The sequence below is a fragment of the Oratosquilla oratoria genome, chromosome 3 (genome assembly GCF_046742065.1).
Source record: "Oratosquilla oratoria isolate Oo_2021 chromosome 3, ASM4674206v1, whole genome shotgun sequence".
NCBI lineage: Eukaryota > Metazoa > Arthropoda > Malacostraca > Stomatopoda > Squillidae > Oratosquilla > Oratosquilla oratoria.
The window spans coordinates 59,839,244-59,844,243 of record NC_134779.1 but is presented as its reverse complement, the minus strand read 5'-3'; the positions used below and the strand labels follow the sequence as shown (position 1 = coordinate 59,844,243).

Sequence of the window (5,000 nt, the reverse complement as noted above, 5' to 3'; positions counted from 1 at the left end):
TACGTATCCGGTACCTCTCCGAGATACCCCCGGTACCTCCCCGGTTATTACCCGGCACCTCTCCGGAATGTCCCCTGTACCTCCCCGTTACCTACCGGTACCTCTCCGTTTATTCCCTGGTACGTTCCGGTACCTCCCGGTATTTCCGCAGGTAGCTCCCCCCATACCTACTAAAATCTTTCCGGTGTTTCCACCGGTACCTCACAGAACCTCCCCGGTGCCTCTCCGGTACCTCCCAGAACCTTCCCGGTGCCTCTCCGGTACCTCCCCGGTAGCTTACCGGTGTCTCCCGCTGTGCTACCCGAACTCTCGTCGGTTATTCTTCGTGCGGGTCCCTCAGCGGCCCTCTACTCCAGACGGGAATGGCGAAGGAGGAGAAGGAGGAGGGAGAGGGGGGAGGAGGAGGGGAGGGGGGGAGGAAGAGAGGAGGGGAAGGAAGAGGAGGAGGGTAAGGTAGAAGAGAAGGAGAAAGTGGAGGAAAAGGAAGAGGGGGAGAAGGAGAAGGAAGGAGAATGTAGAAGACAATGAAGTGGAGGAAGAAGAGGAAGAAGGGAAGAGGGGTTAGGAGGAGGGGAGGAGGGGAAGGAGGAGGAGGAGGAAAAGGAGGAGAAGAAGGAGGAGGAAGGTAAGGTAGAAGAGAAGGAGAAGGCGGAGGAAAGGGAAGAGGAGGGCAAGGAAGAGAAAGGAGAGGGGGAGGAGGATGGGAGGAGGGGAAGGAGAAAGAGGAAAAGGAAGAGGAGAAGAAGAAGGAGGAGGAGGAGGAGGAGGAAGGTAAGGTAGAGGAGAAGGAGAAGGCGGAGGAAAGGGAAGAGGTGGACAAGGAGGAGGAAGGAGAGGGGGAGACGGAGGGGAGGAGGGGAAGGAGGAGGAAGAATAGGAAGAGGAGAAGAAGCAGGAGGAGGGTAAGATAGAAGAGAAGGAGAAGGCGGAGGAAAGGGAAGAGGAGGAGAAGGAGGAGGAAGGAGAATGTACAAGACAATCAAGTGGAGGAAGAAGAAGAAGAGTAGGAGGAGGAGGAGGAGGAGATGGAGGCGATATTGGATGAGGAGGAGAAAGGAAAAAAAGAGAAGTTAGGGGGAGGAATGAGGGGGAGGAGGGTAAGGTAGAAGAGAAGGAGAAGGCGGAGGAAAGGGAAGAGGAGGAGGAGGAGGAGGAGGAGGAGGAAGAGGAGGAGGAGGAAAAGGAAAAAACAGGAGTTAGAGGGAGGAGTGAGGAGGAGGAGTGAGGGGGAGGAATATGAAGGGGTATGGAGTAGGAAGGGAAATCGAAGGCAGAACAAGAGGAATGCAAGGAGAAATTGAAAGAGAAGAAGGAGAAAGGGAGGAGAATAAGAAGAAGACTAGAAAGAATAGAGAAGTGTGAAGCTTCCCTCTGCCTCCTCCTCTCCTCCTCTTCCTCCTCCTCCTCCTCCTCCTCCTTCATCTTCTACTTCCTCTCCTCCTTCTACTCTACCTCCATTTTCCATATATATATTTTTTTATTCGCCTCTTCTTTCCATTCTTCTCATCTTTCTTTACCTATTCTTCCTCGTTTCTCTTTCTCTCTTCTCCCTCTTCTTACTCTTTATCATCATTCGACTCCTACAATCATACTCTCTTTCTTCCTTTTCCTTCTCTTCATCATCATCCTTTCCCCTTTATTCCTCTTATGAATCCACACCTTTTCTCTTTACTTCTGGTCTAATGTCTCCCTTCTCCTCATCTTCATCTCTCTTCCTATTCCTATTCCTATTCCTATTCCTTTCTCTTATTCCTATACCTATTTCCTCCTCTTCTTCCCGTTCCTGCTCTTTTTCATTTTGCTTGCTCTTTCCGTCTTCCTCTCTCTCTCTCTCTCTCTCTCTCTCTCTCTCTCTCTCTCTCTCTCTCTCTCTCTCTTTCTCTCTTTGTTCCTATCTCCTATCTATACCCCTCACAATTAAATTCATTTCCCCCTCTTCCTCTTCCTCCTCCTCGTTTTTTTTTTATCTGCTCTTTCTGCCACCACACTCTCTCTCTCTCTCTCTCTCTCTCTCTCTCTCTCTCTCTCTCTCTCTCTCTCTCTCTCTCTCTCTTTCTCCCTCTATTACACTCATCTCCCTCTCACTCGCTCCCCATTCTCCCCCATTCTCATTCCCCTTTCCTCCCTCATTCTCACTTTTCTCTCAAACCACTCAACTCTCCTCGTTTCTTCCCACTTTCTAATTTGCTCCAACTTTCCATTGCGTTTTCTAAATTTTATTTCTATTTTTTCGTGCTTTTCTCGCAGACCTTCGACTCTTTGTCTCTTCGGGTTTTCCTCCTCCACCTTTTATCATTCTCTTTATTTACACTTCTTTTCTAACTCTCTTTCCTCTTCTGTCGCGTTTCTACTTCCCTCCCCCCTTTTTCTTAAAATTCTTTCTACATTTTTATTTCTTTTTTTTCTTAATCTTATCATCCTCGGGTCCCTCTTTATTCTTTTATTCGTAGTTCTCTTCTTCTCTTTCTTCAACTCCTCTTTCTTTCTTTTATCTCTTTCCCTCTCTCTTGCTCTCTTTCTCTCTTTCTTGCTCTCTTTCTCTCTTTCTCTCTCTCTTGCTCTCACACCACTATGATCACTACCACTACCATCCTACCAACCCTACCACCAGCATAGCCACCTTTCCTCCCAACACTGACATACCATTACCAATACTAATACCAGAACTCCCAATACTAATACTAACATTACCTCCATCATCATTACCACTTCCCCCTACCACTACTAATACACCACCACAACAACTACCACAACCTAATAATACCAGTTCAAGCAGAACTAGTGTTACAACTACTGCCTAGTGTGAAAACTACCACACCTTTAACTACTCTCCTTAATACAATATACATTAAAGTAAGATACATGTATAATTGATGCTACTGATATAACTACTACTCATACACTAACTATCATTACTAATACTACAGCCACACATACTATGTACATCTACAAACACATCAACAGCATCCCCAATCCACTGTACCCTATCCATCCTTGAATTAGCAGCGCTATACACTAGACGTCTAACCTATCACTTACCTTTTTATCGCTCTTATGCTTCCTACTATTAATCGTAATGACTGCAATTGCCGAGGTTATTGGCATAAGTATCGTATTAGTCTTATAATAACATAATAACAGGATTGGTTGCAACCACAACAATTTGTGTTGTCATTGTAATCTCTTTGTGCCAGAGGGAACGCCCTCGTATGAATAAAATCATTTAGGCCTAACACAATCGATGTCTTCTGATTCAAGATCCAATTGGGCTTTAATTGGTGGCACACTAGCCTGGCATGCTACCTACTTTCGCTACTTTGTTTTGAGAACAAACGACTTTGGTTACAATATTCTAGACTTGGTGTAAGAACTTCTCAAAAGTGTTTCTAAGATTCGTATTCTAGGTTTAATGTTCGTCATTCAGCTTCTCAATGTTTGACGCAAGAGTAATTTGATATTTGGAAATTTGGAAAACAAAAAATCGTAACCGAAGTCGTTTCTAATCAAACGAAGTAGCAAAAGACATTAGCATGCTAGCGAGAAATGGCTAGTATGCCGCTACCTTTTAGCAGAGGTCCTATTAGCAGCTTATGTGATGATATACACTTATAGAAATCTATAAGTATTAAAAAAAGCATCAGTAATATACAAACATACATACATATATACATAACATACATACATATACCAAAGGATTTTCCCCCCTTACAAGGGAGGTAGCCAAATTACAAAAACACAAAAAACCAGTCCCACCCATTCTATTCCCTACATACTCCACTCTCCTCTACCCTCTTCCCTCCCTCTTATCTTGGCACCTCCTGGATAAACATACACAAAATACAAACACATTATCCCGCTTTCAAACCATTGACATCACACACCTAAACAAACAAGATAAAAAACACACAATTCTCAAGCAGACTAACATAATAAAAAACAAATTGAAGGTTATCAAATGCATTCAAACTACAAACGAAATAAAAAAAATGAGACCTTACCGTCTTCAACCCTATTCAACCCTCAATCTCCACCTCCTGCGTGTTCTTGAGGCCTCAAGGGAGCTTTAGGTTCCCCGATTAGTGTCATCCTCAAATGTAAGGAGCCGATACGAGGACGAGCGCCGCGCTTCTCGTACGTCTTGTGTGTATACCAACGGGTGCCCGTGACCAAATGATTTCTTTAGTAAATGTTGTGATGGATATTTAGCAAACGTGTGGATGATAGGGATTATATAGATTATAACGAGGGATGCCATGAGTGTGTGTGTGTGTGTGTGTGTGTGTGTGTGTGTGTGTGTGTGTGTGTGTGTGTGTGTGTGTGTGTGTGTGTGTGTGTGTGTGTGTGTGTGTGTGTGTGTGTGTAAGGTGCAAATACGCAGAAATCCAGAATTTGGCTCGCATGGTCACAAATACATACATATATATATATATATATATATATATATATATAATATATATATTATATATATATATATATATATATATATATATATATATATTATATATATTATGTGTGTGTGTGTACATGCATACATGCACACATACGAACATACAAACATACAAGGAACCACCTTCACACCAGGGTTTTAAAGCAAGATAGATTTACAGGATCAATTATGTATGGGTTGGACAAGGCAAGCAGAGGCTTCTGTGTCTGTCTTGAATGATATAGGTTTATAGGCTTACAATCGAATTGTGGGGATTTGTGAAGCATTACCAGTGTCAATGGGCTTATTTGAAGAATGATAACACACGCATACTCACACATACACACACACACACACACACACACACACACACACACACACACACACACACACACACACACACACACACACACACACACACACACACACACACACACACACACACACACACACACACACACACACACACACACACACACACACACACACACACACACACACACAGACACACACAGAGGTATACACATATTTATTCATTGTCTCAGAAAGTAATGTGGTTGATATAATTTTGTTT

At 43.5% G+C, this 5,000-nt stretch overlaps 1 protein-coding gene across 4 annotated transcripts in view; it reads left to right on the top strand.

The window, feature by feature from the left end:
• LOC143023147 (uncharacterized) overlaps positions 1–5,000 on the top strand; it is a 319,848-nt gene that overhangs the window by 263,048 nt on the left and 51,800 nt on the right. The gene's annotated exons all lie outside the window — the stretch shown is intronic.